The following is an 11,194-nucleotide window of genomic DNA, read 5'->3' as shown; positions in this document are numbered from 1 at the left end:
ACCTAGTATAATATTTTATATCAACTTTATCAATTTTTGTAACTTTATATTTTGTTTTTCATAATGACAGAGCGCGTGCGCGCACACTCTCATACACATATTTAGGATAGAAAAATAGTGTAGCTGATAACTTCAAGACCATTAAAGAGGAGGTGGAGAGATAAGGGATTAACGTGCCTATTATTAGAGGTGGTGGCTTTAATTATTGAATAATTTGAATTATACACCTTCTAACTTTCAATGAAATGGTCATTCCTACTCGTAGAGGAATTTAATTTATAAATTAAGTTCTCTTTAATTAGTCACATTGTTATAGATAACGTAAATTAAGTTTAGTTTGTATTATTTTTTTCTAATTATTGGTAGCAATGTACAATAAATTTTTTGGATCTATTTTTTATCTCAAATGAATCCAAACCATCATTTAAATATATTGGTATTATTTTTTAGACTCACCGCCCTCACTTATAAATGTTTTTTAAAAAGAAATTCATCAAAACTACATTCTTGCATGGAGTTTTAGAAAATAGGAAAAATTTAAAACAAAAATTTCAGAAACTAACTCCCGCTGTACAATCCTCCTACAACAATTATGGGGGATTTATGATCATGCAGCTTATCCTTTAAGTGCATCAGCACTGCAGCATAATCCTCAAGAGATTGTGCCGAATTCAAATATCTCATTTCTTTCTTGAAATCAAAAGGCACCGAGCTCCCATAAAATCGATGCTAACCAAGAAAAAAAGAATTTCACTAAAATTTGTAATACAAATGACTTAGATTTAAAGAAACAATTTTTTCTTTATTACCTCTATGTACACTAATAGAGCTTTGAAGGAAGCAACATTTTCTGCAATGAATCATACAACCGCGGGGATACCATCAAGTGCAGATTCTCCTCCTAAAAGCACCCGTATTGGTGCCTTAGAGCTTGCACCGTCCCAAAGTATTTAGAACTTACAAAATACCTGTTTAAATCATTTTTTTCTTTCCGTTGCGTTGTTGAAATGATTGGACTAAAGAAAAAGTCTGGACATCATCTAAAATGAGGCTGGTGGGGATGGAAGTGATGGTTAGGGAATTGGACATCTTGAACGGTTTAGAGAGGGAGTTGGACATCTTGAATGGATTCGAGAGGGAATTGGAAGCCACCATAGAAAAAGAGAAGAAAAGAATATTATAGATGATAGTTTGTTTCATTGTAAGGACAAGGTTTTGAAACTGGCATAAAGGTTTGAAGGTAAGGTGAGCTAGTTGTAAAATGAATACATCCTTGTTAAAAGTAATGAGATGATAATTAAGGATATTTTTATAATTTCTAAAAGGTTAAACTTAGTGACTACTTTTTTTTCCTAAATATGAATATATATACAAAATAAACCGAAATTTTACTTAGTGGACACTTTCCCTAATTTAAATATTTATAAACTGAACCAAACTTAGGGACTACTTCTTTCCCTAATCTGAATACAAGCTAAACAAAACATAGTGAACCCATCTTACCCAAATATGAAAATATACAAATTAAAGTAAACTTAGTTTAGACTTCTTCCTAAATTCTGAAAAAACCAAAATAAATTTATTGTACTCTCTTCCCAATGATCTGGAAAAAACAAAAACTTATTGAGAGTAATGAGAGAGAAGGAGTAAATTTATAAGTTTAGTAAACAAATTATAAATATTTTTCGGCCTTGCAATTATAAACTATACGGCCTTGCAATTATAAACTATATGAAGTGTATCCAATATGTAATAATTAACAATTTTCTTAAATGTGATGTTACGAATGAATGGTTTTATAATAGGTTAGATATCATAAAATAATTGAAATTAATAACATATCACATAAAATTTACAAATCTATTATTAATTAATTATTTATTTAATTAGCATAAATTTAATTCAATAATTCATTAATTAACTATAATTAATTCACAATATCAAATTAATTGATCAAAATGATATTAGACACCTAGTATAATATTTTATATCAACTTTATCAATTTTTGTAACTTTATATTTTGTTTTTCATAATGACAGAGCGCGTGCGCGCACACTCTCATACACATATTTAGGATAGAAAAATAGTGTAGCTGATAACTTCAAGACCATTAAAGAGGAGGTGGAGAGATAAGGGATTAACGTGCCTATTATTAGAGGTGGTGGCTTTAATTATTGAATAATTTGAATTATACACCTTCTAACTTTCAATGAAATGGTCATTCCTACTGGTAGAGGAATTTAATTTATAAATTAAGTTCTCTTTAATTAGTCACCTTTTTATAGATAACGTAAATTAAGTTTAGTTTGTATATGTTTTTTTCTAATTATGGGTAGCAATGTACAATAAATTTTTTGGATCTATTTTTTATCTCAAATGAATCCAAACCATAATTTAAATCTATTGGTATTATTTTTTAGACTCACCGCCCTCACTTATAAGTGTTTTTTTTAAAAAGAATTCATCAAAACTACATTCTTGCATGGAGTTTTAGAAAATAGCAAAAAATTAAAACAAAAATTTTTGAAACTAACTCCCGCTGTACAATCCTCCGACAACAATTGTGGGGATTTATGAGCATGCAGCTTATCCTTTAAGTGCATCAGCACTGCAGCATAATCCTCAAGAGCTTGTGCCAAATTCAAATATCTCATTTATTTCTTTAAATCAAAAGGCACCGAGCTCCCATAAAATCGATGCTAACCAAGAAAAAAAGAATTTCACTAAAATTTGTAATACAAATGACTTAGATTTAAAGAAACAATTTTTTCTTTATTACCTCTATGTACACTAATAAAGCTTTGAAGGAAGCGACATTTTCTGCAATGAATCATACAACGGCGGGGATACCATCAAGTGCAGATTCTCCTCCTAAAAGCACCGTATTGGTGCCTTAGAGCTTGCACCGTCCCAAAGTATTTAGAACTTACAAAATACCTGTTTAAATCATTTGTTTCTTCCCGTTGCGTTGTTGAAATGATTGGACTAAAGAAAAAGTCTGGACATCATCTAAAATGAGGCTGGTGGGGATGGAAGTGATGGTTAGGGAATTGGACATCTTGAACGGTTTAGAGAGGGAGTTGGACATCTTGAATGGATTAGAGAGGGAATTGGAAGCCACCATAAAAAAAGAGAAGAAAAGAATATTATAGATGATAGTTTGTTTCATTGTAAGGACAAGGTTTTGAAACTGGCAGAAAGATTTAAAGGTAAGGTGAGCTAGTTGTAAAATGAATACATCCTTGTTAAAAGTAATGAGATGATAATTAAGGATATTTTTATAATTTCTAAAAGGTTAAACTTAGTGACTACTTTTTTTCCTAAATTTGAATATATATACAAAATAAACCGAAATTTAACTTAGTGGACACTTTCCCTAATTTAAATATTTATAAACTAAACAAAACTTAGGGACTACTTCTTTCCCTAATCTGAATACAAGCTAAACCAAACATAGTGAACCCATCTTACCCAAATATGAAAATATACAAATTAAAGTAAACTTAATCTAGACTTCTTCATAAATTCTGAAAAAACAAAAATATATTTATTGAACTCTCTTCCCAATGATCTGAAAAAAACACAAACTTATTGAGAGTAATGAGAGAGAAGGAGTAAATTTATAAGTTTAGTAAACAAATTATAAATATTTGTCGGCCTTGCAATTATAAACTATATGAAGTGTATCCAATATGTAATAATTAACAATTTTCTTAAATGTGATGTTACGAATGAATGGTTTTATAATAGGTTAGATATCATAAAATAATTGAAATTAATAACATATCACATAAAATTTACAAATCTATTATTAATTAATTATTTAATTAGCATAAATTTAATTCAACAATTCATTATTTAACTATAATTAGTTCACAATATCAAATTAATTGATCAAAATGATATTAGACACCTAATATAATATTTTATATCAACTTTATCAATTTTTGTAACTCTATATTTTGTTTTTCATAATGACAGAGCGCGTGCGCGCACACTCTCATACACATATTTAGGATAGAAAAATAGTGTAGTTGATAACTTCAAGACCATTAAAGAGGAGGTGGAGAGATAAGGGATTAACGTGCCTATTATTAGAGGTGGTGGCTTTAATTATTGAATAATTTGAATTATACACCTTCTAACTTTCAATGAAATGGCATTCCTACTGGTAGAGGAATTTAATTTATAAATTAAGTTCTCTTTAATTAGTCACCTTGTTATAGATAACGTAAATTAAGTTTAGTTTGTATTATTTTTTTCTAATTATGGGTAACAATGTACAATAAATTTTTTGGATCTATTTTTTATCTCAAATGAATCCAAAGCATCATTTAAATATATTGGTATTATTTTTTAGACTCACCGCCCTCACTTATAAGTGTTTTTTTAAAAAGGAATTCATCAAAACTACATTCTTGCATGGATTTTTAGAAAATAGCAAAAATTTAAAACAAAAATTTCAGAAACTAACTCCCGCTGTACAATCCACCGACAACAACAATTGTGGGGATTTATGAGCATGCAGCTCATCCTTTAAGTGCATCAGCACTGCAGCATAATCCTCAAGAGCTTCTGCCGAATTCAAATATCCCATTTCTTTATTGAAATCAAAAGGCACCGAACTCCCATAAAATCGATGCTAACCAAGAAAAAAAGAATTTCACTAAAATTTATTATACATATGACTTAGATTTAAAGAAATAATTTTTTCTTTATTACCTCTATGTACACTAATAGAGCTCTGAAGGAAACGGCTTTTTCTGCAATGAATCCTGCAACCGCGGGGATACCATCAAGTCGAGATTCTCCTCCTAAAAGCACCAGTATTGGTGCCTTAGAACTCGCACCGCCCCAAAATATTTAGAACTTACAAAATGTTTAAATCTTTTGTTTCTTCCCGTTGCGTTGTTGAAATGATTGGACTAAAGAAAAAGTCTAGACATCATCTAAAATAAGGCTGGTGGGGATGGAAGTGATGGTTAGGGAATTGGACATCTTGAACGGTTTAGAGAGGGAGTTGTACATCTTGAATGGATTAGAGAAGGAATTGGAAGCCACCATAAAAAAAGAGAAGAAAAGAATATTATAGATGATAGTTTGTTTCATTGTAAGGACAAGGTTTTGAAACTGGCAGAAAGGTTTCAAGGTAAGGTGAGCTAGTTGTAAAATAAATACATCCTTGTTAAAAGTAATGAGATGATAATTAAGGATATTTTTATAATTTCTAAAAGATTAAACTTAGTGACTACTTTTTTCCTAAATATGAATATATATACAAAATAAACCGAACTTTAACTTAGTGGACACTTTCCCTAATCTAAATATTTACAAACTAAACCAAACTTAGTTAAAAGTAATGAGATGATAATTAATGATATTTTTATAATTTCTAAAAGGTTAAACTTAGTGACTACGTTTTTCCTAAATATTAATATATACAAAATAAACCGAACTTTAACTTAGTGGACACTTTCCCTAATCTAAATATTTACAAACTAAAGCAAACTTAGGGACTACTTCTTTCCCTAATCTGAATACAAGCTAAACCAAACATAGTGAACCCATCTTACCCAAATATGAAAATATACAAATTAAAGTAAACTTAGTCTAGACTTCTTCCTAAAATCTGAAAAAACAAAAATAAATTTATTGTACTCTCTTCCCATGATCTAGAAAAAAAAAACACAATAAGTTAATAAGCTTATTGAGAGTAATGAGAGAGAAGGAGTGAATTAGGGGAGAGAGATTTGCATTAAAAAGAGTTTAACGTGAGAGAGATATTGAGTGAATAGGTGGGAAATTAAATAAGATAAATGATGAGTTATATTTGGGAACTTGCACAAATCAGGAGAAAAGGTACTGCTTGCATTAGCCTGAAACATATTAAATATTGACGCAAAAGTAGGTTTTTTTGTAAATAAACAAAGAGAACATATACGTTTTTTTAGGGGTTTTAAGAGTTTCTCTGAACCGCATGGAGGATCCGACCCGCAAACCCAAATTCATGGGGGGATTGAACATAAACGGCTAGAAGCATATTCCAGCAAATTCCATGTGTAATAGCGGCGATTCTGGCCACGACACACCAAATTCCATTTCCGGCCATACTCCGGCACGGAAGAGTGCAGCAAGATCGAAGAATTGTCCGATCCTATGGATTTGATTGCGATTCTATCTAAGACAGACCCTTGAAGTGATGTAATTGTTGTAACCAAAGGATATTCTTCAATTCCTCATTTTCTGTATAATATACCCGTTGGTTCTATCAATACCCCAGGTGTTTCAACACTTATCAACCCATACTTCTAAAGTAGGAACACTTAACAACATTAAAAGGAAGAGTGTCAATTAACAAATACATGTTTATATTTAGTTGTTGGATCATTTTAAATGATGATGTCCAAATTCATTTTTATATTCAGTTGTTGGATAATTTTAACAATGCACTCGAAAGTAACACAACATTTCAACAGAGGTACATTGTAAATTTGTGGGGTGGTGCAAGTTCTAACGCTCCAATACTTGTGCTTTTCAAAAAGAATCTACAATTGATGGTAGCCCCATAATTGTAGGACTCATACAGAAAATGTTACTTCTTTCAAAGTTCTTTTTTTTTTATTTTCCATAAAAATAATAATGAAAAAAATCTTTAAATATGTCTAATTTAAGTCAAATATGTATGTGCCTTTTGATTCCAAGATAGAACAGAATAATATTTGAAATATTTTAATTCTACACAACCTCTTGCAAATTCAGCCGCACTGCTGATACACTTAAAGATAAGCTGCATGCTAAAAAACCTACTGAGGTTATCATCGGAGGATCCTATTCTTGTGATGATGGAAATATGTTCTTGAATTATTATTAATCATAAAAATTTATAAACTTAAAAATTTATAAAATTAATTTATAAGTTTAGTAAACAAATTATAAATATTTGCCGGCCTTGCAATTATAAACTATATGAAGTGTATCCAATATGTAATAATTAATAATTTTCTTAAACGTGATGTTACAAATGAATGGTTTTAAAATCAGTTAGATATCATAAAATAATTGAAATTAATAACATATCACATAAAATTTACAAATCTATTATTAATTAATTATTTAATTAGCATAAATTTAATTCAATAATTCATTATTTAACTATAATTAATTCACAATTTCAAATTAATTGATCAAAATGATATTAGACACCTAATATAATATTTTATATCAACTTTATCAATTTTTGTAACACTATATTTTGTTTTTCATAATGGCAGAGCGCGTGCGCGCACACTCTCATACACATATTTAGGATAAAAAAATAGTGTAGCGGACAACTTTATGACCATTAAAGAGGAGGTGGAGAGATAAGGGATTAACGTGCCTATTATTAGAGGTGGTGGCTTTAATTATTGAATAATTTGAATTATACACCTTCTAACTTTCAATGAAATGGTCATTCCTACTGGTATAGGAATTTAATTTATAAATTAAGTTCTCTTTAATTAGTCACCTTGTTATAGATAAGGTAAACTAAGTTTAGTTTGTATTATTTTTTTCTAATTATTCATAGCAATGTACAATAAATTTTGTGGATCTATTTTTTATCTCAAATGAATCCAAACCATCATTTAAATCTATTGTATTATTTTTTAGACTCACCGCCCTCACTTATAAGTGTTTTTTAAAAAGGAATTCATCAAAACTACATTTTTGGATGGAGTTTTAGAAAATAGCAAAAGTTTAAAACAAAAATTTCAGAAACTAACTCCCGCTGCACAATCCACCGACAACAACAATTGTGGGGATTTATGAGCATGCACCTCATATTTTAAGTTCATCAGCACTGCAGCATAATCCTCAAGAGCTTGTGCCGAATTCAAATATCCCATTTCTTTCTTGAAATCAAAACGCAGCGAAATCCCATAAAATCTATGCTAACCAAGAAAAAAAGAATTTCACTAAAATTTGTTATAGAAATGACTTAGATTTAAAGAAATAATTTTTTCTTTATTACCTCTATGTACACTAATAGAGCTTTGAAGGTAGCGGCATTTTCTGCAATGAATCCTACAACCGCGGGGATACCATCAAGTGCAGATTCTCCTCCTAAAAGCACCAGTATTGGTGCCTTAGAACTCGCACCGCCCCAAAGTATTTAGAACTTACAAAATATCTGTTTAAATCTTTTGTTTCTTTCCGTTGCGTTGTTGAAATGATTGGACTAAAGAAAAAGTCTGGACATCATCTAAAATAAGGCTGGTGGGGATGGAAGTGATGGTTAGGGAATTGGACATCTTGAACAGTTTAGAGAGGGAGTTGGACATATTGAATGGATTGGAGAGGGAATTGGAAGCCACCATAAAAAAAGAGAAGAAAAGAATATTTTAGATGATAGTTTGTTTCATTGTAAGGACAAGGTTTTGAAACTGGGAGAAAGGTTTGAAGGTAAGGTGAGCTACTTGTAAAATGAATACATCCTTGGTAAAAGTAATGAGATGATAATTAAGGATATTTTTATACTTTCTAAAAGGTTAAACTTAGTGACTACTTTTTTCCTAAATATGAATATATACAAAATAAATCGAACTTTAACTCAGTGGACATTTTCCCTAATATAAATATTTACAAACTAAACCAAACTTAGGGACTACTTCTTTCACTAATCTGAATACAAGCTAAACCAAACATAGTGAACCCAATTTACCCAAATCTGAAAATATACAAATTAACGTAAACTTAGTCTAGACTTCTTCCTAAAATCTGAAAAAACAAAAATAAATTTATTGTACTCTCTTCCCATGATCTGGAAAAAAAACACAATAAAATTATTGAGAGTAATGAGAGAGAAGGAGTGAATTTGGGGAGAGAGATTTGCATTAAAAAGAGTTTAACGTGAGAGAGATATTGAGTGAATAGGTGGGAAATTAAATAAGATAAATGATGAGTTATATTTGGGAACTTGCACAAATCAGGAGAAAAGGTACTGCTTGCATTAGCCTGAAACGTATTAAATACTGACACAAAAGTAGGTTTTTTTTTGTAAATATAAAAAGATAACATATACATTTTTTAGGGGTTTTAAGGGTTTCTCTGAATCGCATGGCGGATCCGACCCGCAAACCCAAATTCATGGGGGATTGAACATAAACGGCCTTAGGCATATTCCTGCAAATTCCACGTGTAATAGCGGTGATTCTGGCCACGACACACCAAATTCCATTTCCGGCCATACTCCGGCACGGAAGAGTGCTGCAAGATCGAAGAATTGTCTGATACAACGAATTTGATTGCAATTTTATCTAAGACAGACCCTTGAAGTGATGTAATTGTTGTAACCAAAGGGGATTCTTCCTCATTTTCTGTATAACATACCCGTTGGTTCTATCAATACCCCAAGTGTTTCAACACTTATCAACCCATACTTCTAAATTATGAACACTTAACAACATTAAAAGGAAGAGTGTCAATTAACAAATACATGTTTATATTTAGTTGTTGGATCATTTTAAATGATGATGTCCAAATTCATTTTTATATTCAGTTGTTGGATCATTTCAACAATGCACCCGGAAGTAACACAAAATTTCAACAGAGGTACTTTGTTAATTTGTGGGGTGGTGCAAGTTCTAACGCTTCAATACTTGTCCTTTTCAGAGAAGAAGCTACAATTGATGGTAGCCCCATAATTGCAGGACTCATACAGAAAATGTTACTTCTTTCAAAGCTCTTTTTTTTTTATTTTTCATAGAAATAATAATGAAAAAAATCTTTAACTATGTCTAATTTAAGTCAAATATGTATGTGCCTTTTGATTCCAAGATAGAACAGAATAATATTTGAAATATTTTAATTCTGCACAACCTCTTGCAGATTCAGCGGCACTGCTGAAACACTTAAAGATAAGTTGCATGCTAAAAAATCTACCGAGGTTGTCATCGAAGATCCTATCCTTGTGATGATAGAAATATGTTCTTGAATTATTATTAATCATAAAAATTTATAAAATTAATTTTTAAGTTTAGTAAACAAATTATAAATATATGTCGACCTTTCAATTATAAACTATATGAAGTGTATCCAATATGTAATAATTAATCATTTTCTTAAATGTGATGTTACGAATAAATGGTTTTAAAACCAGTTAGATATCATAAAATAATTGAAATTAATAACATATCACATAAAATTTACAAATCCATATTAATTAATTATTTAATTAGCATAAATTTAATTCAATAATTCATTATTTAACTATAATTAATTCACAATATAAAATTAATTGATCAAAATGATATTAGACACCTAATATAATATTTTATATCAACTTTATCAATTTTTGTAACACTATATTTTGTTTTTTATAATGGCAGAGCGCGTGCGCGCACTCTCTCATACACATATTTAAGATAGAAAAATAGTGTAACTGATAACTTTAAGACCATTAAAGAGGAGGTGGAGAGATAAGGGATTAACGTGCCTATTATTAGAGGTGGTGACTTTAATTATTGAATAATTTGAATTATACACCTTCAAACTATCAATGAAATGGTCATTCCTACTGGTAGAGGAATTTAATTTATAAATTAAGTTCTCTTTAATTAGTCACCTTGTTATAGATAACGTAAATTAAGTTTAGTTTGTATTATTTTTTTCTAATTATGAGTAGCAATGTACAATAAATTTTTTGGCGAGCGGCGGGCCTAAAATCTCAACCCAACCCGTCATTTTCTAGCGGGTGCGCGGGTCGACCTGGCGGATCATGACCCGTTTTGCCACCGCTAAAGGTGGTGACTTTAATTATTAAATAATTTGAATTATACACCTTCAAACTTTCAATTAAGTGGTCATTCCTACTAGTATAAGAATTTAATTTATAAATTAAGATCTCTAAACTCTTTAAGTTCTCTTTCAATTAAGAGGATGTTTGAAGGTAAGGTGAGCTAGTTGTAAAATGAATTCATCTTTGTTAAAAGTAATGAGATATTAATTAAGGACATTTTTATAATTTCTAAAAGCCTAAACTTAGTGACTACTTTTTTACCCAAATATGAATATATACAAAATAAACCAAATTTTAACTTAGTGGACACTTTTCCTAATCTAAATATTTACAAAATAAACCAAACTAAACTTAGTGGAACTTTATTTTTTAAACATTTTTTTTTCTTTTCCTTTATCCACGTATGTTAAAAAAAA

The sequence above is a fragment of the Vicia villosa genome, linkage group LG2 (assembly GCF_029867415.1).
Source record: "Vicia villosa cultivar HV-30 ecotype Madison, WI linkage group LG2, Vvil1.0, whole genome shotgun sequence".
Lineage (NCBI taxonomy): Eukaryota > Viridiplantae > Streptophyta > Magnoliopsida > Fabales > Fabaceae > Vicia > Vicia villosa.
This window is presented reverse-complemented; position numbering follows the sequence as displayed.